Below are 23,858 nucleotides of genomic sequence, written 5' to 3'. Positions count from 1 at the left end.
CAGCTATCTCACCTCACCAGTTCCTCAGCTGGTCTTGTTTCCTCAGACTGGAAGCTTCTGTGTCCTCATCCCAATAGCTCTCAGCTGAACTGTGTTGCTCCAAAGCCTGAAAGCTTAACCAGCCAAATGCTTCTAGTTTCTGGTCCTCACGCCTTATATATCTTTTTGCTTTCTACCACCACTCCCTGGGATTAAAGGCTGGCTTTCTGGGATTAAAGGCGTGTGCCACCACCGCCACACTCTTGCTATGGCTCTAATAGCTCTGACCCCCGGACAACTTTATTTATTAACATACAATCAAAATCATATTTCAGTATAATTAGATTACCACCACATTTCCCCTTTTCTATTTTAATAAAAAAAAGCAAAAGGTTATGACTAACAAAAGAGGGACACCGCAGGCGGAAGGGTGAGATTTTGGCTCTGAGCTCTGACCTCTCGGCTTTCTCTTTTGCATTATTTCTGTGTTTCTTATTTAATAAAACAGTTGGCTACATCTATATCTGGCGCCCAACGTGACAAGAATCCATTGAAAACCACTTGGCTTGGCGGCGGGTCCGCTTTCCCGCAAGGGCGGCAGACCGGGCGGCCGGCTTCCTAGTTCGAGCTGCCGGTTACCTAGTCCGAGCTGCCGGCTTCCTCGTTCGAGCGGCAGCTTCTGGCCCGGGCCTAGGTCTGTGAGCAACTTGCTTAAAGCCGGTGCTACAAACAACTCAGACCTGCCCTGCCGAACAGGGCCCTGCCTGTAAAGCCAACGCAAGTGGTCAAAGTTTAAGGAAGCCAGACCCAAGCCTTGACTCGGCACAAGAGGGAAAACGTGGCTGCATTTAAACTTTAGCCAGCTACGCTTTCTTGTTCTTGTTCTCTCTCTCTCTCTCTCTCTCTCTCTCTCTCTCTCTCTCTCTCTCTCTCTCTCTCTCTCTCTCTCTTTCTCTTTGGATTTACACCTGGGACACTAGGTGGCTGTTTTGAATATCCCCTCGGATTTCTACTGTTCTACGCAGATTTAATTCACTGGGATTTCTACTGTTCTACGCAGATTTGGTAAGTCATAAAGGAAACTATTTAAAAGACAATTTTTTTCCACATTTAAAAAAAAAATGGGCTTTATGTGTACATTGGAAGAAAATTGGTTTTTGTTCGAAATATTAGGCAGTCTGACAATGGAACAACTATATAATATTAGTATTGGTGGAATTATGCACCTTATCACTATGCTAATCCACATTTTAATATTTAAAAAGATAGTCAATTTAAGTGCCAGGATAACAGCTTAAGTGTCTGTGTTTACTTGGTTGGGTCTGAGCGGCTGTGGGACTGGCGGGTGACAAAGATTTGTCCTGACTGTGGGCAAGGCAGGAAAAGTCAAGCAACAACTGATCCTATTTTTGGGCGTGTGTGTGTGTGTGTGTGTGTGTGTGTGTGTGTGTGTGCGTGTGTGCAGTGTGTATGGAATATGTGTGTATGTATGTGCACATGCATGCATGCATGCATGCGTGGAGAGGCCCAAACTTGATACTGGTTATCAACCTTGATTACTCTTCATTTCATTTATTAGGGCCAGGGTAGTACTACTCCCAGAGATGATCAATTCTGACTACCCTAGAATCTCACCATCTAATTTCCAGGAGTATATGACAGCCCTCATTGAATCATTGAATTCAGGCCCTCTCCTCTGTGCACCCCAGAGAAACATAAGGAGCAATTTATTCAACTCTCATATACCAAACTAACAGTGGAGGTAGCAGTTGTAGTATTTCCGTTCAAAAAGGAGTAAGGCAGAGGCAGAAAAGAACCACATAGTTGTAGTACATGATCACATTGTGTTATGTACATGTATGGCATTCTCAATACAAAAAATAAAAATTAAATTAAAAATAAATCAAAAAGTAGAAAAATGGCACAGAAACTCTCTCTCTCTCTCTCTCTCTCTCTCTCTCTCTCTCTCTCCCTCTCTCTCCCTCTCTCTCTCTCTCCCTCTCTCTCCCTCTCTCTCTCTCTCTGATGTAAACCAGATAGGGGTCTGTAGTTTATTTAATAGGGCCATGTCACGTCAGTTTCTCGGTTTGATACTAAACTGTGTCTACAAAAGATTTATCATTGGTTGAATCTAGATAACGGGGCTGGGATATGCCTCAATAGATATAAACATTTAGTGTGCAAGCATGAGGATATGAATTTGTATTTCAGCCAGCACCCGTGTTTAAAAAAAAATGGCATAGTTATGTTACATACCTGTAACCCAAGCATTGCAAATCCTTGAAGCTTGCTGGCCAGGCAGCCTGGCCACAATGGTGAGTTTCTTATTGTCTCAAAGCAATAAGGCAGACAGAAATAGATGAAGATATCTGGCATCTTCTGTTTTGTTGTTGTTGTTGTTTAGGTGTGTGCATGAATACATAACATAGTGCTTAACACACACACACACACACACACACACACACACACACACACACACGTAAACAATGCTTGCAACACATATACAAATGAACAAAAATCCTGGACACATAGGACAAAGAAGATATTAGTATTATATTAGCAAACTGCTAAATGTAAACATTTAAAAAATAAAGCTTAACGGCTTATTTGTGGCACTTTAAACTCTCATTGATACTCTTTACAATGCCCAATTCCCAATTAGAAAGGCATTCTCAGAATTTACCTTTCTTTTACAGCAATGTGCTTGCTTGTAATGTATCAGAACTTTTAAAGATACTCATTGTCTTTCGCTACCTAGTAAATTAAGCCAGAACCGCATACATTTTAAAAAGCATAGGCTTGTATTTCACATTGTCTTTTTAAGGACCTATTTGGATGCTACTGGTTAGATTTTCTGATTGAACTATAGGTCAGAGACCTGGGTCATAGTAATTGAAGGAGACTAATCCAGAGGGTGTTTGTTCCCCACAGAGGTGTTATTCAAGAGAAAACAAGAGTACACTCAAGATAGGGGCCCAGCACTTAAATAATCTAGTAATAGAAATGATCATCATTTTTTCCCATAGTCTGTCAGACATGATTTATTAAGTCCAACACATTAGGTAAAAGAATTGAGTTGCATCCTGTATGGGAAGAATATCATGGATTCTGTGAGTAGATCCTAGAAATATCAGAGCTTGGAATTCTAGAAGCTATCTGTTCCCTGATTTGTACAAGTATCTGAAGTAACTGCCCATTGGCTGGGATAAGAGAGCCAGAAAATGCAGGAAACCTCGGAGCTTACAGCACTCTGAGGCAGTGTGTGGACCTCAACTAGAGTTGAGTGGCTTCAAACTACACAGATTATTAGAAAGTATGTGTAGAAAAGCATCTGCTTGGCAATTGGACTAAGTTAGCCTTGTCCTTAAGGTTGACGTGACCATTTTAGCAATGCCTTAAAAGTCCCAATATGATCCATCTGTTTCCAAGTAACTTAACTGCCTACTAGAACAAGTTAGTCGTGTATAAAGGAATAATGATTTTTTTAAATAGCAACAATGCAAAAAAATTCATTCTCTGGCATCCAGTAAAAAGTTCTATGCAAGCAAAAAATTGAAAGCTATGGCCTAATAACAAAAAGAAAGAAAGTCGATTAGTAAAAAACAGATGCAGACACAATAGAAATAACACGAGCCAACAAAAGCATTAAAGGAGTATAATAGATATGCTTTATATGTAAAAGAAGGATAAAACCATAAGCCCAAAGTAGAGTAAGGGTATCTTACTCTATAAGTTCCTAGATACTTATCTGAGAAAAGTTAATAAGTGTACATGTAAAAAAAAATGATGTGTCCTTGAGTAATCATGCTACTTTTATTCATGTAGATAAAACCAGAAGTGACATTGTACGTCAACTGGTAAAGCAGATAAGTAGACTTCTGTACATCCTTGTAGTGGAAAATTATTCAGCATGAAGGAATGTAAACTACTGTTCATTCAATAACACAGGTGGTTCTCAAGAGCAGATTCTAAGTGAAGGTTATATGAAAATCTATAAAAGACAAAAAAGAAAAAATCCTCAAATATGGTTGATGAGGGAATCAATGGTCATAGATGGCAAAGGGGGGTAAGTGATTGGGTAATGCAAATGCTTTATGTCATGGTACTGACGATGGTTAAATGATTATAGACATTATTCAAGACTTACTAAAATCATATACTTAACATTAATGGAAGTTATAATATTTAGATTTTATCTAATTAAATCAATTTTTAAAAGTAAAAGAAAAATATGTTGGCTAAGTTTCCAGTACCAGGCGTGATTTCTCTCCTGTGGATTGGGCTTTGAGTACAATTAGAAAGCTGTTGGCTGCAACTAAGATACAAGAGCCACTCCTGCACTTTCAGAGATATCTTGTCCTGCTGATCACGTTTGTAGTTCATAGACATCACAGTTGGGAGAGACTATTGATTTCTTCCCTCCACTGGCAACTTGCATAGCATCTTCTGATAAGTGAAAGCTAAATGTCAGAGATGAGGCTTTTAGGTTATATAGAGATCTAGTCTTCCAAGTCCTGTGTCTGAAGAATGTGATGTCCTCAGCAATAGGGACTTGCCTTCAACCTTAAGGAGGCAACCTGAATTAGCAGCAATAATGTTTTGGCATATATATATATGATACCCGGGTCTAGTGAGATCATGGATCTTAGAGGAAAACCTACTCTTACCACTTTTCAAGACCGGCATAATTCCTAACTGCATTCTAAAACGTATTCTTACACCCACAAAATGTAGCTCTCATCCTTCATCAAAGAAGCTTCCCTTCCAGCAGACAGGGACGATTATGGAAAACCAGAACTGGTCAACATGCAGAGAACACCTGATCATGTGGTATTTAGCTCCAATGGAGACATCAACAACACAACTGCAGTACTTAAGACCTCACGGAAGAGGGAAAGAAGGATTGTAAGAGCCAGAGGACCAGGAGATCTGTTGTGAGATTGTGTCTCCTAGAAACGACATGCTAACACGGAAAGGAGAAACTTCATGGGGCCCCATCTCCAGACAAAGAACTGCAGACAACATTACATTACTGAAAGAGGGAAACTCAATCTTGCCCACAGATGAGCCCCCAATTGATTATCCATTTCCAAGTGGGCAGTCATGAAGGGATGCACACAGAAGCATCACTAAAGAGACCCAGCAGATTGTATTTATATATTTATGCATTCATACACAGATGTAAGACTAATAAAGAAAATGAGGCTATGGATTTCAGAGGGAGTGAGAGGGGTTGGGGGGAGAAAGAAAAGAGGAGAGGTGATGTGATTATATTTTAATTATTTTTAATAAAAAAGAGAAATAAAATATGCTAACTATGTGATGGTCCAAATACCTAAATTCTGTAGTTTTCAGAAGTTGAGACCATTTCTGAAGATTCCACATTCAGTATGGTTATCATCATCCACCCAGATGCCCAGAACGTGGAAGTCACTCTTATCTCATTTACCTTTGGTGCCAGTCCTGTCCAGTTGATCTTCAAGCCATGGGCTTGTTTTCCTCAGTTCCTAGCTCCACCCTCTCATCGCTACACTCTTAGTGTAAAAACTGCACCTCCTCCATAGCCTCTCTCTTGCTCTCCTGTTGTCTCTGTACAATCTGATTTTTATTCTGTAGCCAGACCTACCATCTCAGATGAAAATAAAACCTTGCAACTAAAATCCTTCAATGGCTCTCTTGTGCTCTTAGGACCAACTTTAAACTCCTTAACAAAACCTAAAGACCTGTGTGGTCCAAGCGTTTTCATTTCTTCAGACAAATCACATTATATTCCTCCCTTGGGAGTCTTTAATTTTTAATTTATACCATGATCTTTCCTGCTTCAAGACTGTGTACGCTGTTCCCCTTTGCCTGGAACTTGTCACCTCACACATCTACAAACTTAAATGACTCTGACATTCCGCTCATGCTTGTCTCTTTGCTTCACAAAGTGTCATAAATATCTACTGATCGATGCCATCGGAGCACCTGTGTCTTCTACAGTTCTAGTGTTTAAATTATCATGTGCTACAGTTAATTTGCCCAAACTCCTTCCATTGTGTCACAATTCTACTCTCTAGGAAGAATCGCAGCTAGTTTTTTTGTGCCATTCATGCAATTGTAAAACAAAAACATATCGACACTAATCACCATATGATACGATAGACCTATAAGATTTAAATATGCAAATACACAAAACACCTCCTCCCTCCTTTCTTTTAAAGGTAATTCCAAATAGCCTCACTCAGCACATGGGACAAACGTGTGTTTAGTAGGATGGGAGATGGCCTTTTAAATTCTTACTATACAGGAACTATTTGTAAAAGAAAGTAACACACCTAGGAAAGAAGAAGGAAAGAGAAAGAAAGTAGTCTACATAAATGGATTCTTTAGTTCCACTTAAATTTTTGGGAAGGTAAAACAAAGCCCTTTCAGGATTGACTTCTATGTTGTGATGAGTGGACTTTGGAAATGTTGATAAATGAAAAGTTTCATGATGTGACTTCATCATTTCAACCAGAAAAAAATGTTTTTTTCATTCATTTGGGGGAATAAGGGTCATGTGAGATTTCTGTTTTCTCTCTTAGTGTGGTGTAGGTCATTAAGACATGAAATATCTCAGTTATTTGGATGAGATATAAAACTTGATACAGGGTTCAGTTCCATCTATGTACATAAGATTCTCTCAGTAGTAACAGAGAGCAAAAGTAAACTTTAAAAATGTAACTCTCCAATCTTCTGAATAGTAAAATATGTACCAACAATGTCCTTCACTTTCATGAACAGTACATTGGGGCTTTTCACATGCCACTTATATCTGATACACAGGAATGTCTTTGCTACTAAACATTTACTTATTATTGACACAAACATTTCCATATTCCACTTCCAAAATTAAAACATATCAACTGAGATCCAAGAGCTCTCTGCACAGACTTTCTCACTGAATTCCTTCAGCGAATTCCACCAAGTACAACTGGCTATCACTATAAGGATATTGACCTGAAGACCAACACGTCAGTTGTGACATAACTTTATATGCTTCTTGAATTCTATAATTTAGTAACATTTCCTCCTGATAGGAGGATGCTTAATGTTAACACTATTTGCAGTATCAGGTCTTTGATACCCTGGATTGCTAAATTCTCAAAAACATTTATTACATACTTGATCAAATGAAACCATAGATGGTAACATCCTTACCTATGTTACACATCCTGCCATAGATGGGAGAATGATGCTGACTCATGTACCTTTTCTGTTCATGGTTCTATGGCTATTATTAGTATAAAATTTATTCTGAGGTAAGGTAGAGGCTGCTCTGATTTCCTACAGTATTGCAACAGTTCAGGTTTTCAGTCTATGTGTGTCCTGGGCATAGCAAATAGAATGTTTAGACATGGAAAATGCAGAACAAAATATTCAAATCAAAAATTGCACTGTAGACTTTCTGCCTGAAGGAGTCCAGGGGTATGAGTAGCAAAGGCATCAGCAGTTTGTTTAATTTCCCAAGTCAGTTTCACTGGCATCCAAACCAGCTCCTCTAAGCACCAGTTTCTTATGGTCTCTGCCTGTGTTCAGAGCTTGGTATTCCAGCCTTCCCATTAATTTTTAGGCTATACAATGACATCATTGCAATAATTTTTTTCTGTTAAGTAAAGCCATATTTCTGCAGATATGGGCAAGAACCCTAACAAACTTGTCTAAGGCCAAAGGAACCTCAAAACCCCAAAGTGCTTGCTGTGCATAGTGTAAACTGGAGGGGGTGAACATTCTCTCCCTTTCCATCAGTAGGAATCTGCTGGTCTGTGACACATAGCAACAAAATGTCTTTAAATTATTGCCTATGGTCTCCTGGAACAACAGATGCACTAAAAACAGATCTTCATTTTCCATATACTTTTTGTATGGTGTTTAAGATTTGTGGGATGACATGATTGTTCCTAATGATCCTACACTATTGCCTATGGTCTCCTGGAACAACAGATGCACTAAAAACAGATCTTCATTTTCCATATATTTTTTGTATGGTGTTTAAGATTTGTGGGATGACATGCTTGTTCCTAATGATCCTGCACTATTGCCTATGGTCTCCTGGAACAACAGATGCACTGAAAACAGATCTTCATTTTCCATGTACTTGTTGTATGGTATTTAAGATTTGTGGGATGACATACTTGTTCCTAATGATCCTACACAAAAACAATCAGAGAACCAAATTCAAAAACTTCCAGCTCAAGCAAAGTATGATTGAAACCCAGGAGGCTTCTATAAGTGAAGCAAAGAAAGTATTTCCCAGCACGACAATATGAAGGCCGTGGAAAGCTATCTGCTGGGTATGACACTGCCATTACATTTACAAATTCATGGCCTCTACAGTTGTCTGCACAAGAACTACACAGGACTGGGCCTACCCAAGTTCAGCCATGGTTTGAGAAGGGCCTTATGAGGCCTGGCTCTTTTTTGGAGAGCTTTAGCAGTTAATGGTTGCTGGGCAAGAGAGCCATTGTCTTTAAGTGGTGTAACGGCTTGCTCATGCTCTAGCAGCTAGCTTTGGACGCATGTGCAAAATAACCTTTTAAACTCAGTGGGAAGGAAAGAGAGAAAGAAAGAAAGAAAGAAAGAAAGAAAGAAAGAAAGAAAGAAAGAAAGAAAGAAAGAAAGAAAGAAAGAAAGAGGGAGGGAGGGAGGGAGGGAGGGAGGGAGGGAGGGAGGGAGGGAGGGAGGGAGGGAGGGAGGGAGGGAGGGAGGAAGGAAGGAAGATTATCTGATGCCAAATGGTCAGCCATAAACACGTAGAGACAACACTAAATGGCTATATTTATACATGTGTGTAGCAACATTTAAAGAAAAGGTCATGGATTTGAGATGGAGTAGGGTGGTACAAGAGGAGTTGGAGGTAGGAAAATGAGGGGTGGAAATGATAACAATACAGTGCTCATATATGATCTTCTTAAAAACAATTTAAAGCTTTTAAACTAAATAATAAATTTCAAAAAGTAAAATAATCTTGAACCTCCCATAGGTTTTTTAGTATTGGGGAAGAAGTGAAATCCGAAGATTAGTCTACTGGATTGCTGGAGGGAATTGTTTCACGTCCCCTGGAATCAGCTTTATTCCAGGCCCAGAAGAACCATTTGCAGAGAGTAGCATCTTTATATTTAAGCTCAAGTGCTCACATGGGGTGCTCTTAAGGACTTCCCTTCTACAAATAAGTAGTTGGCATCCTGGATGGGATAGCACTTAGGCTCAGGTCAAGTGAACTCTCATGACCACAAAGATATCTATATCTGACTTGGGCATTTTTTTTTATTATTACTAACGTATCTTAACATTACAGGAGTGGAATGGATAGGTAATTTTACTGAGTCATATTTTATCTGGCTCTAGAAATATGAAAACAAAAGAGAACAAACAAAACACCCCCTTGTTTCCATCATCCATTTTAATAGAGGGCCATTGTTTTTTGCCGAACTCCCAGACAAAGCTTAGTATGCAACCATGGTTCCTAGAGTGAAGCTAAACCTGAACACCCCCTCAGAACGTCTGAGGAAGGCAAGATTAGTATATAAGTAAATTTCTCTCCTTGCCTCTCAGAAGAGAACCTGCAAGGATTTGCTAGGTTTGCAACGTTCTGGCAAATAGAATAGAATATACTCAGGTATTTGGAGGGGAGGTGGGGCAAAAGCTCTGAATAAAGATCAATTCCCAAGAACACCAAATCCATGGCACCTGACGTGTTGGCTTGATAGCTTAAGATGATCATAAATACACATTGATCTGAATCTTCAACTCCATGAAATCCTGGATCCACTCTACTCTTAGCAGGCTAGTAAAAAATATCAGCTAGAAGGGGGCGGGAGCCAAAGAAGCTGCCTTATATAATCAGTAGCTGTGGTAACAACACAAAATGGACTAAACACAATGGTACATTTTCACACTTCTATCCCTTATGGGAGGCAAGTATCCCTTATGCTTCAATACCCAGTATCATTCTTCTGTAAGATTTCTCCATCTCATGTAATCTCTCCCTTATCTGTATCCAGTCTGTGGGAGGGATGTCAGGAGTCCATAGCTTTTCCAAAACCACCTTCAAGTTGTGTATGTCATGCTTGACCACAGTCATTTAACAAAATCCAAGTATAGAACCATCTCTAAATGGAAGTTTGGCTAGGAGATGTAGCCTCACAGCCCAACATTTTATTAAGGGAAAGCGGATTTCTATGGAGATATAGCTGTACCCATCATAACACTTTGCTTTTCCTCCAGTTATGAGTGGGTACCAGGAAACAGATATCATAAAGTTATCAGACCTCTAACATGGATGTTCCTGATGCACAAACTAGGGATTATTGTGAGGAGGTGCCAAATAAAAAGCCAAAACAATAAAACAAAATTACTGGGGGAAATCACAAAAGACTAATGCCTGTAACTTTTTAAAAAAAATATACCTTTTAACTCACCTGGGCATTTGACATGTGGGCCCAACAGAATAGCAGTTACATCCCACATCCAATTCATCAATTAATCAACTTTAGCTGCAAGTCTAAATGAAGTCTTTTTCTTGATGAATAAAGGTAGATGCTAATATGCAATAAACAACAGATGGTTTTTTGATAATTTTGTTTTCATTATTTATATTAAGTGATAAGGAAAACTTCCATTTTAACCTGAAACAAATCAAGGTAAAACCCTGCTCCCCACTTATGACTATGGTCCACAGATTTTGGTGATTCAGTTCACAGAGACAGGTAAAATAATATTTTCTCATTCTGTTGATAATGGTGCTGATAAACTGCAAATAACCTTGGCAAGATGTATGTTAACAAAGACTAGAACACTCAGAGCCTGGAGCTTCAGTCAAGTTACTCGGGTCTGGTGAAGTTACACACGGCATGTGCTAGTTTAAATGAAAATGGCCCCGTCAGCTCATCGAGAGTGGCACTATTAGGGGATGTGGCCTTGTTGAAATAGATGTGGCTTTCCTGGAGGAAGTATGTCACTAGGGGATGGGCTTTGAGGTCTCAGATGCTCCCAATGTGACAATCACTTCTTGCTGCCTGTGGATCCAGATGTGGAACTCTCAGCTACCTGTCCAGCACCATGTCTGCCCACATGCCGCCATGTTTCCCACAGTGATGATAATAGGCTAAACCTTTGAAACTGTAAGCCAGCCCACAATTAAATGTTTTCTTTTATAAGAGCTGCTGTGGTCATGGTGCCTCTTCACAGCAATAAAACCCTAACTAATCTCACTTTCAAATATTTCCCCACCAGTAAAAACAAAATATTTTTAAGAGTCTTTAGGTTTGGGGAAAAGACATGCTTTTCATTAGAATGAATCTTTCCTAAGTATTTACCAGATGATTCAAGAGTTGACCTTTTTTGAGAATTCCTCAAAACAATGGCAGCTTTTCAAACTGGTCTCACAGGAAGTCACATAACTATCCCTCCATCCTGTGGAGGTTAAAGGAGGCATCAGGGAGCCTGTATCACCTCAGCCCTGAAGGGAACAGTGGGGAGACAGATCATGGAAATTTCAACCCTAAGATTTCTAGAACATTGACATGCTCTCGTCTTCTGGCTGGTCCTTGAAACTGAATACCAAAGCCTGGGGCAACAGGCCTCCTAGCACAGTGGTTCTCAACCTGTGGTTTGTGACCCCTTTGGAAAAGCTCTGTCTCCGAAATGTTTACATTACAACTCATAACAGTAGCGAAATTACAGTTATGAAATAGCAAAATAATGTTACGGTTGGGGCCATCACCGCTCGAGCTGTATCAAAGGTCACAGTGTTAGGAAGGTTGAGAACCACTGGGCTGGCACAGCATGGTCATCAAGAAGGAACAGTTGGTCTGTATTGCTTACCATCATTCTCCAGAGGCTGGCATTAGAGAAGTTGCTTCTAAGTATTGGCTGATATTTTAAGGTGGGCAAACAAACTGTAAAAGAAAGGAAGAATGTTAGACTTGAGTGGAGGAGAAAGAAGGAGAAACAAATCCAGAGTCCAGAAACTCTTATGAAATAAAAAGTACATATGCAGGCTGGTATCTCAGGGAGTCATGAGGGCTCTATCTTTTGCTAACTGTTCTCTCTCAAAACATGAGCTTGCCCACTCCTGTCCCACTGAAGTTGCTCCCTCAAACTTTATCTACTGTTTCACTAGAAATTCTCCAAGACAAGTTGAGGACTAGACTTCCTTGCAGCCCACAGGTCTCCATGCCGTTCCCTGGCCTCATCAACTAACCACAAGTGGGCTGTGGCAATGCCACACTGCTCTGAAAGCAGCTGGCTGAATGGGGCAAGCATGCATCTTTATCTTTCAGGCTGAAAAAAGGAAAGGCATGAAGTAAGTTTCTACCCTGACTAATAACAATGATAAATGGTTTGTCACACTTGCAAGAAGCTGGGAGGGAATCTGATTAAAGGTCTGGTGAGAAGAAAAGAAACCTGTATATGAGTGATGTATACAAACTTCTTGAAGTGGATCCAAAATGGAAGACATTTGTGCTCTGCCTGAAGTGCTCATTCCTCTGGAATACAAACTATCCCCTTCTGACTCTGTCAGCCAGCCTCATTCTCTATAAACTTGCCCTTGATCAAGGTAGGTCTGACCAAATGAACTGTGACATAGATGGATGAGATTCATAAACTTCCGAACATCTGCTTCTCTCAAGAAAGTTCATGTAGCCTTTACCAGGGCTGACTCCCTGATATGTCAGTACCAAACCCAGCATTATATTATGAGGGACTGTTGGAGTGATGTTTAGTTGGGAAAGCTTTTAGACACACCATAGAAAAGATAGTTGTCATTAAAAAAAAAAAAAGCTTATACATGTATCTAGCAGCTGGGTGTGATGGCATACATCTTTAATCTTTATAAAGCAGGTAGAGGCAATTGTATCTCTGTGAGTTTGAGGTTGACCTGATCCACATTGTTTTTTGTCAACTTGACACATGAGATTGGCCTGTAGGCAGGTCCGTGGGCATTTTCTTAATTGCTAATTGGTGTAAGAAGGCTTAGTCCACTGTGGGTGCTACTATCCCAGTGGGTAGGTATTTGAGAAAAATAGCTGAGCAAGTCAGAGGAAGCAAGCCAATAAGCAGCATTCCTCTGTGGCCTGTGCCTCTTCCCTCTGGGTTCCTATCTCCAGTGCTAGCCCTGACTTCCCTCAGTGATGGACTGTATCCTCTAAGGTAAAATAAACCTTTTCTTCCCAGGTTGCTTTTGGTCAGAATATTTTATCACAGCAACAGGAAGTAAACTAGAAGACTCAGTATCAAGAAAACAAACAAAAGTCACCTTACGCTTTAGTAGAGCTACACAACCATAAGAAGACATGTAGAAAAGGTGTCTTACAGGCACTGTTCCACAGCAGAACGGTTGTGCACATGAACTCACAGAGACTGTGGCAGCACACGCAAGACCTGCACAAATTTAAGGCAGAGAGAGGCCCGACACGGAGAGTGGGAAGAGGACTAGCGGTCCCACCCGTAATCAGGAAGCTATCTGCAAGTGAGACTGCTAAAGGGAAAATCAGTTTTCCCCAATGGAGTGTGACTGGTTATATCAACCACAGTCCAGGACAGATCCCACGCCCAGGAGCAATTGACCAACACACACACACACACACACACAGAGAGAGAGAGAGAGAGAGAGAGAGAGAGAGAGAGAGAGAGAGAGAGAGAGAGAGAGAGAGAGAGAGAGAGAGAGAGGATATGGAATGGTGTTTTGTGGACTTTTTGTTTCATTTTGCTCTGTTTTGGCTGTTTTTGCTAATGGTCTTTTGCCTGTTTGTTTTGATTTTCATTTTTGTGGTTCTATGGGGGCTTTTTTGTTTGTTTGTTTGTTTCTTGCTTTTTTGTCCCCCTTTCCCCCCCCTTTTTTTTAAAAAAAAAAGAGAGAGGTAGAGAGAAAAAGAATATAAAGTTCAGTGGGTAGAGAGGTTGGGAACTTGAGGGAGAAGTAAACATGACCAAAATATATTGTGTGAACAAAAGTTTTATTATTATTATTATTATTGTTGTTGTTACTATTATTAAAAAAAAGAAGACAAAATGCTCCTAGTATAAGAAATATTTCAAAAGTAAGAAAAAATCCATGTAGGACAAAATGTCAGTGTTACTAATTCAAAATGATCTTTGTATTAAGTAGAACAGTGTTTGAAAGAAAACCCAAAAGGATGTTAAAGTAATCTAGGGGACAGGAAGTATAAATGAAAAATAATCAAGAGAATATGAAGAGTCATACATACCACTGGGAGGATAGTATGCATTATTACAAACAGATCTCGTTTTCCATTTTTCACCCACCACAGTTAAAAGAGAGGTAGAAAGAAGTTAGTGGGAACCATGGTGTAAGACGTGGGAATAGCCACATTCTGCTTTTGGAAGTTTGTGCCAAATCTTCCTTGCAAATAGCCCTGGGTATTTGAAACACACACACACACACACACACACACACACACACACACACACACACACACACACACAGAGTTTAAAAATGAACCTTCTTGTTGACTCTGCAATTACATCTGAAGAAGTCATCTGAGACTGGAGGGGCTCAGGCACGTAGAGATGTTGTACAGAGTGTTTATCGCTCCACTCTTCCAGTAGAACTAAGGAGAAGGAAAAACTAGGCAAGTGAGAAGATGCGCCGAGGCTCTCCTTCCTAAGGGACACACTCTCAGTGACTTTCAAATCACATGGATATTTTTCTGCTGTTGTGCACAGAGACGTCTCCTGTGTCATAAATATTTAAAGAAGTCATAACTACAGCACGCCTCTCATCTCCCCTGTACGTGTGTGTGTGTGTGTGTGTGTGTGTGTGTGTGTGTGTGTGTGTGTTTATGAGTGTGCAGAAAGGAATGATATAATAACCAGCCAAGTCTTGGACTACATCAAAGGAATGTCACTAGATATAATAGAAGAGCTAGTTTTTTTTTCTCTTCTGTCATTTAAGCTATTAAAATAGCTTAATGCTGCTTTGTTTTGCTTATTTTTACTTTTACATAATTGACTCCGTAGTGTTTATTAAGTGAAGGTGCAAAAAAGAAAATCAGTCATTCTAGAACAATTCCCTTTGAAGGGAAGATTTTAAATAATACCACAAATTGTTCAGAAAAATCTCCTATTTGTCCTACTATGATTTGGCTGTTAATTGTTTGGGCATGTGTTTTAAAGTTATGACTGATGATGCCCTTGAGGGTTTTTTTTTTAATTTTTTTATTTTTTTGCTTGGAGAGACATTTGTTTTAAATTTTTACAATTTAACAAAAATACCCTTGATCCATAGAAGAAACTGCCCTGGCCAGAACACCTCTTATTACACTAAGGTCACATATCATATGACTATTCAAATTAGAAACAGAAACTTCTGCTTTTCTGTTTTTGGAAAGCCTTGTAAATGTTATCTCAGGATAAATAAACTCATAGAAATCAAAGCTAGATGATAAACCGGTCTTTTTTATCTCAGAAGCGTGCTTAGATTTGCTAAGTCTTGATTTTGTTTAGAATGTTTTTGAGATGGTGTTCCCTTGGAAGGAGACAATAATATATTTCTGCTGATCTAATGAGTCATTTATAGCCCATTAAACTCATGATTTCCAAATGTTTAATGTGTAATTCTATGCTATATTTATGTGCTTAAATACAAGATTTATTTAAAATAGAAACATAACTGTAAGTGTACTGGGTATTACTCTTAAAGTAATTTTAAGACACTCACCAGTAAATTGGCTGCATAACAGTATCTATTTATAAATTCTTAAATACAGTGCAGTGACTTTGGTAAATCAAAGATATCAAACTCTTGCAAATAAATGATGTGTAATTAACAGGTACGTTTTCTTTCTTTACTTTTTTTTGTGTCATTGGCCCTCTCATGGAAAAAAATTGAAACACAGTAAATTAGCAACAAAATACTTTACTACAGTGCAAATATGTATCAATTTAATTTCAAATTCTTTCTGTGAAACGCCACTGGGGACTTTGGGTAACATGCCTAAGCTGTATTAAAAGTCTTCCTATATTTGCAGCAGAATTTTTAAACGTATACTAGCTGTGGTAACTATAAAAAAAAAAGTCACAGTAATGTTCTTCCAGTGTCCAGGGCATCCTGCAAGAATAAAGAGGAGGAAATGAAAAGAAAAAGAGGGAAAATGGAGAGCTGGAAACAAGCCCCAAAGCCTCACACTAACTGGTGTAGTTAATTCAGCATTTGCCGGCCGCCTAAGGGCTGTTCCTGCTCACTGTCAGCACTCAGCAAACAACGAATCGTGCTATTAACAACAAAACCCATGTGTAGAATGTGCATGACTTTTTAACAGCACCGTGAAACAGAACACTAACTGGACTGTCATTTCGGGTTCTTTCTGGATCTTGTCTGGTGTGTATTATGCTGAGGGGAAACACTTAAACTGATCATTTTCACTTTTGAAAATACAACCCAATGAGCAAACCCTTTGGTCAATTGCTGGGATCTGTTTTGTGCCACAGAGAGCATTGTGGTGTCACCGAATTGCTGGGTTAATAGCACTCCTTAGGAAGTCAGATTGAACCAAAACAGAAAATTGCTGCAGCTTGGAACGTTGAGCACTTGAGCACTTGTTTGAGATGTAGAAATTTCTAGGGTAAGCGGCATTCGCAGTTTCAAGCAGGAAGCCCGTTCTCATCTTTTTACATCCCAACTCAACTCCTGAAATTTGCAGAAATTCGTTCAGTTCTTTTGTCAAATGAGATGGTTTTGTTAAAATGTTTCCTGATCGTGAGCATTTATGCACGCAGGTGACTGGGCAAAATAACTCCCATTGATCTACTTCCTTTATTCGTTTTCCTACTTGAATGATTAGAAAAGGCTAACTTTACAATACTTGGAGAGGGGGCCAGCCTGTTTGTGTGGGTAGAATTATGAAGTAGGGTATTAGGAAGAGCACCTTCATTTCGTTGTTTCTTCAGTTGTGGATGCCGTGGGGATTGTGCTGCATTCCATGCAGTGTAAACATCATTTTGACTGAATTAAGAGACACTCAGATAGCTGGGAAAGCATTATTTTCTCTCCATTCCTCAATGCACCTTTATCTTCTGCTGTAATCTGTATGATTTTGCTTTAGGTTAGAATAACTGGGCTGCCTCTGGGGTGCTTTATTAAGTATTTGCAGAAGTGACTGGTGGGTCAGTTGGTGAACTCACTTTGAAAGACCCACCCTCAAAGCAATGGAGCACCGTCCAGTAATATGGGAGACCAGGTGGAGCAAAACGAGGAGGAAGAAAAGTCTCTTCCTGTCTCATCCTGCCTGGCTGCCTTTTCCAATTCTTCTCACTCAGAATGACTCCAGATTTGCTTTACCTTTAGGCTCCAGAGCTCATACCAGTGATGGAACATCTCTTCTTGGCTTGTCAACCAAGAGCTAAGACTCATATCTCAACTCCCTTGGCTTTGACGCCTTCTGTAGACTTGGGCTAAGCCAGACCACTAGTATTTCTGGTTCTCCAGCTCTCAGGTGGCCCATCACAGCGCTTCTCCATAAAGAAGTGAGCCAACTCCCATAATAAACACCACTCTGTGTCTCTGTGCATCCTTCCAGTTCTCTCCAGAAAGTATGAACTGAAATAAAGTTGTGTTCCTTACTGTTGCTTGAGGGTCACCCCAAATATATGACTTTCAAGTTATGAATTTTTGCTGTCTACTCTACTTATACTGTAGCACATCCAACAAGTTCAGTACCTGATGAGTAGTTTGGGCCACAGACTTATTCCTCCATAATCAGGTACTCCATTTCCACCAGGGCCGACTGACATGCCTGTGGTTATTTCTTAAAAGATGTTAAAATTTCATTGCAGAGGACAGGCTCTTCTGCAGAATCTCATGAATCTTTGTTGAAATTCTCACAGAGAAGTTTGCCACAAACTCTACATGGACTGTTTTCCCTTCACAAATTTCTGCAACCCACTGGGGTTGGCAAATCATATAGCCTAAGTGTAGGCTCACTACAGCGTCTTTTTCATCCCGTGAGCCTACTCTTGATCAAGTATTGGCACTGCCAGTTCTCCTCCATGGGGCATACAGGTCAGACATATTTGTCTGTAGAGTGATGCATTTCCTTCATTGTGGTAGAGGCTGCAAGACTCATTCTTTTACTTTATTGAGTGAATGTCCTAGAGCATACCTATTAAAAATTATTGCATCCTTTAAACGCCTCTCTCTTTCTCTGTCTCCTCCTTCCCCTGCCCATCTCCCTCTCTTTTTCCATCCTCTCTTATGCCCCCATACACATTTTATAAAATACAAAAGTAATGATCACAATTTTTTTCTTCTGCAGTTTACATTGTAATGCCATCAATGGCTTACCTCAAATTGGTACTCAGCAGAATACCTGACAATCCAGATTTTTGTTGTGCTATATTGTGCTAGAGAGGTGGGAATGAATACAGTTGTAGGGTTAATTCTAAATACATATTATTTCATGTAAATGTGAGGTGCTTCTGTCCTTTCTAATTTAAAGAAGGGTACAAATCAAAAGCCACAAACTGTGTGTTTAATAAACAATGTTAATCTGATTTAGTAGAGACACTGCATCTGCTATCACAGTGACTGCTACTTCATAAGAATGTCTGTATTCACATTCCAGGGTCTATTCACCATTTTCTGGAACCAGATTGGCAGATTAAATGGACATGTGATGGTGATCATTCTATCTGTATCTTGTAGTTTCTAGAAGGCAGAACTAACTCATGCTACAAACTTACTAGTATTTTCTTTACAGTATGATGCATTAATATGATCCTTCCATTTGGATTCTCTAGTACAATGCCTCTTGCTTGCACAAAGAAGATCTGTTTGAGGATTGTATAAAATGTCAAGCACACTAATGACAATTATACATTGTGGATCACAGAAATAATTCCCAAACATACCTTTGCATTTGGTGAGCCTACTGTAATTCACACCTGAGCTATTCTTTTCCTGGATGCCATACTGCCTTTCAAACAAGGAAGCCATATCAAGTCTCCTTGATGATATCAGTGCCAACTCAGATTATTCCTACGATAGTTTGCAAATGTCTGAGTATCCTCTCCATCCTCCCCTGACTACACAGCTGTGTGAGTAAGTAGACAAAAGTGCCCTTGGAAAAGGGCTGAGGACTCGTTACTGCACATAGTTGCTGTAGTCTAAACAAGGCCCTCCCTCTCAGATACTACATCACCTCTTAATGACTATGGAATGTGCAAACTGGATCATGTCTGGAAACTAAAAGAGAAATTGTGACTTTTACTGAAACTGCTCTAAGTTTTCCATCTGGAATAGACCTGCATCTCCTTCATTGACCGTTGGTCTATTTGGCAGTAGGGAATCTGTGTTCTATTATCTACCTCTATAATCCTGCCCTGGACCCCACTGGGTACCACTTCCACCTTGGTAATCATGACTATAACCCTTGCTCTATGGCTGTGCTTCACTTACTGGCCTTTGTTTCCTAGTGTTATTTCCAATGCTGTCAGTGACTCAAGTTATTAAAATGCTCTCCATGCTGTCTCTTGTCTACAGAGGACAGCCACTGTTGAACTTGCCAGTAGTGTGGATGCCATGTATTTTCATGGTGTTCCCAGGTGTCTCAATCTCTTTTGCGCTACTATCATAGACTACCCAAGATATGCTCATCTATTTATAGAATGGATTTTTTCTTATATTTCTAGAGAACTGGAAGTCCAAACCAAAACACAAAGCTTGCTGTCTGGTAAACATCTGGTTTCCACTCACCAGATGATAACTTGGACATTGAATGCTCTAGAAAGCCAAAGAAAGACAGCTTAAAATCATATTTGTCTGTTGTGAGCAGCACCCATCACCAAGTGAGAGTGAGTTCTTATGACCTATTCATTTCTCAAGAGTCCCACTTCCTACTATAGAGTGTCCATTCAACTTGAACAATAGCTGTGGTCACCAAAATCAGCATTTTGACTGATCAGTTCACTGAGAATGGTACTCTGTAGGACCTCTCCCTCTTTTTCTCATGATTTGGAAATGGTTACCAGGTCAAAAGCCAAGTCATATATAACACTTAACTCTTGAATTTCTTTATTCTTAAAGAACACAGTCTGGTTTTGCCCTTTGTATAGCAGAATGTTGCTATTACTATTTTAGTCATCAAAAAAAAAAGCAATATAAGGTTGTGGTAGAATATTATTTTAAGATGTGTTGCATTTGTTTATGCTGTGGAACATTTTTTAATGATATAAAACAATTGGTCTAATAAAGAGCTGAATGGACAATAGTGAGGCAGGAGAAAGGATAAGTGGAGCTGGCAGACAGAGAGAATAAATAGGAGAAAAATCTGGGGAGAGAAAGATCTAGGAACAAGAGAAAGAGGACTCCGGGGGCCAGCCACCCAGCTAGACAGCAAGCCATGGAGTAAGAAGTAAAGAAAGGTATATAGAATAGAGAAAGATAAAAGCCCAGAGGCAAAAGGTAGATGGGATAATGTAAGCTAAGAAAAACTGGCTAGAAATAAGCCAAGCTGGGCTGGAGAGATGGCTCAGAGGTTAAGAGCACCGATTGCTCTTCCAGGGGTCCTGAGTTCAATTCCCAGCACCCACATGGTGGCTCACAACCATCTGTAATAAGATCTGGCACCCTCTTCTATGTACATAATAAATAAATAAATCTTTAAAAAAAAAAAAAAAGAAGCCAAGCTAAGGCTGGGCATTTATAAGTAAGAATAAGCTTCCGTGTTTGATTTATTTGGAAGGTGAGTAGCAGGCTCATAAAAGAGTGAGGAATAAAAAGAGTTAAAAAAAATCAACAACACAAGGTGAACCCAGAATTCTCTAGTAAATTTGTAATAGTTCATAGTAAAAGCATTTACATATGTTTTTGGGCATATATTTATAAAATCTTAATTTTTACTCACTGTTGTTTCTATTATATGTAGTATACTAATGGTATATTATTTTAAATGGCACTATATTACTCTAAACTATTGTATAAATAGGTCATAATTTTATACTATACATAGAGCATAATCTTAATCATAATTAAGTTCATCTCATAATGACAGAAGTTAGTTTTGCTTCATACAACAATGTTGTGTAAGTATTCTTGACATATTAATTCTTTGTGCAATTATGTAAGACAAAGCCTTATGCAGCTTCTGAGAAGTAGGACTTGTGGACAGAGGCTAAAAACACCTTAATTTGGTATTAAGCACTGTCAAAATATTCCCAAAATTACTTTGACAATTTTTTTTTTTTTTTTGGTTTTTCGAGACAGGGTTTCTCTGTGTAGCTTTGCGCCTTTCCTGGAGCTCACTTGGTAGCCCAGGCTGGCCTCGAACTCACAGAGATCCGCCTGGCTCTGCCTCCCGAGTGCTGGGATTAAAGGCGTGCGCCACCACCGCCCGGCTACTTTGACAATTTTTAACGTAAGATGGATAACTTTTTATTACCTTATTGTTAACATTTATTTCTAATGACAAAGTAACATTTTTGCAAAACAAAGAATGGTAAATTATGTCTTGTTTGCATTTTCTCATGGGTTGTCACTACTTTATGGGTCTGTGCAGTTTAAATTTTAATCTAGACAGATAGGCGTGATGTTACAGATGCTAATGTTTCTTTGTTAGTATTTCACACTCGTTATCTCCACCTGTGTTTTGAAGTAGAGCTGCCTATTTCCCTGTGACCTTGTGGTTCTCTGTGGTTTGCGGGCCACAACATGCTTGCCACATACAGTGTGGTGAAAGCTTTCTTTTCATTTTCTGGTGTGTTTTTAATAAACTAAGCATTACCTGGCTTTTTCAGTTTGGTAACATTGCTATGAAGATTATTTGAAATTATGTATAAATATGTCCAGAATTTCTAATTTTTAGTTAATATTGGTATGTTATTTTTCTTTTAAAATTCCCATATACTGCAGGCATAGTGAGGCATGCCTTTAATGCCAGCACTGAAGAGGCAGAGGCAGACTGATGTTTGTGAGTTTGCAGACAGCCTGGTCTACATAGTGAGTTTTAGGCTAGTGAGAGCTACATAGTGAGACCTTGTCTCAAACAAAACAAAAGAAAAAACAAAACAAAATAAATAAATGCATTAAAGTTCCACATGTTTGTTTTAAAATTAATCACAATGAAGGCATTATACTTACATCTTTGGATTTATCTGCAGTTATAACTTAAACCGTTCAGTTATTTGGGATTTCTTTTTACACTGATTAGTTTTTGTCATCATTTGACAGTTTTTTTTTTCAGTTCCTTTTTACAGAATAACTCAAAAAAGAACACCAAATCTTTTTGTCCTTGGGGGTGGGGTTAAACTTCATTTTATTTGTTACTGTAACATTCTTAAAAAAGAAAGAAAGAAGAGAGAGAGAGAAAGAGAGAGAGAGAGAGAGAGAGAGAGAGAGAGGGAGGGAGGGAAGGAAGGAAGGAAGGAAGGAAGGAAGGAAGGAAGGAAGGAAGGAAGGAAACAAAGAAAGCAAGCCAAGTGTAAGCGTGCAGATGTTCTCCTGTGATTGCAACTCAGAGCCCCTTATACACAGATCAGTAAATGATAAGGTCATTCCATCTGCCAGTGTTCCCTCCCTGTAAACAGTACTTCACTTCTAAGACATGCCTATGACACCAAAGAGGTAGAGGGGAAAACACTTGAACAGATTATTTTCTTAATTGTAGAGAAGTTGCAAGAAATCATGCTGACAGCATTCTAAACCATGCCTCGGAGTCTCGAAAGACCACAGACCCTGCACTTTCTGTTTGAAGCCTCAGTCCCCTGAAATGTTCTAGCCATTACCTGGTATTGAAGACCAGTCTCCAGCAGGGTTTCAAACTGCCCAGGCATTTCATTTGTCAGTGTTTTAGACCACCCAGGTCTGCTGGCAGAGAGGACAGTGATGGTTCTACTTCACAGCATGTGGCAGCGAGCGAAGGAATGTTTACATCCTCCCATTACTACAATACCATTCCTTTATTTGGGGCTTGACATGTTAGACAGGTAACCAATACCTGGACCTAGCAAGCGGCACATGTCTAAGTACCACATAGCCACCATGTTCTAACAGGGAAACATAGCTGTCCGTGACATGGAATCTGCACTCCCAGAATTCAAGAACAAGGTGAAGAGCTCCATGGCCAGGATGATATTGTTTGCAGAAGGAGGTAGCCATGATGATTGTGTGGGGCTATGAAAACACCAATTCTCAAGAATTTAAGTTATACTTTTAATTATAAGTTTATTTTTAATTAACAAATTGTTGTATGTATTTGTGTGTTACTAAATCTTGATATATTTTATACTATAGAATGATGACCTCAAACTAGTTATCAAAGCCTTCGCTGCTTCATATACGTTCTTTTGTAGTGAAAGCAATTACAATCATACGGTCTCTTAGCAATTTTGAAGGACGTGGTGTACTGTTTTTAGTGACCAGGCTGTGCAGTGGGCCACTAGAGATAATTTCTGCTACCGAACTAAAGTGTTGTGTTATTTGGTTAAGATGCCCCACTTCTCTCTCACACAGCTTTTGGTGATCACCATTCTGTTGTTTGAGCTTTTTTTTTTTTTTTATCCCCAATGTGAGTGATCAGTGGATATTTATCTTTTTTGTTGTTACTGTCCCATACTGTGATGTTCACTCATTTTGCAAACAATAGAATTTTCCTCTGTTTAAGATACGATAGTCTTGCATGTGTATCTAGACACATTGCCTTAATCCCTCTATTTGAGCACCTACCTTGACCATACCTGAACCGTTGTGATACACGCTATAATGACACTGGGGTTTGATACCTATTTGTCACACTGATTTCATTACTTCTGATAGCTGTTGAAGCACAGCTGCTGGCTCATTTTGGAATTCTGTCTTCAGGTTCTTAAGGAACCCTGTCTTCCACATGCTATAATGTATA

General features: G+C 39.4%; 1 long non-coding RNA gene across 1 annotated transcript in view; it reads right to left on the bottom strand.

Moving 5' to 3' along the window:
• Positions 1-3,072: 3,072 nt before the first annotated feature.
• LOC121823975 (uncharacterized) overlaps positions 3,073-23,858 on the bottom strand; it is a 39,563-nt gene continuing 18,777 nt past the window's right edge. Inside the window, exons 3-5 of the long non-coding RNA XR_013046113.1 lie at positions 14,468-14,576; positions 11,827-11,900; positions 3,073-3,970 (exon numbers count right to left, since the gene is read on the bottom strand). This is a non-coding gene — a long non-coding RNA (uncharacterized LOC121823975). The remainder of the gene's footprint in view (positions 3,971-11,826; positions 11,901-14,467; positions 14,577-23,858) is intronic.

This window comes from Peromyscus maniculatus, chromosome 19, assembly GCF_049852395.1.
Source record: "Peromyscus maniculatus bairdii isolate BWxNUB_F1_BW_parent chromosome 19, HU_Pman_BW_mat_3.1, whole genome shotgun sequence".
In the NCBI taxonomy this organism is placed as follows: Eukaryota; Metazoa; Chordata; class Mammalia; order Rodentia; family Cricetidae; genus Peromyscus; species Peromyscus maniculatus.
This window is presented reverse-complemented; position numbering and strand designations above follow the sequence as displayed.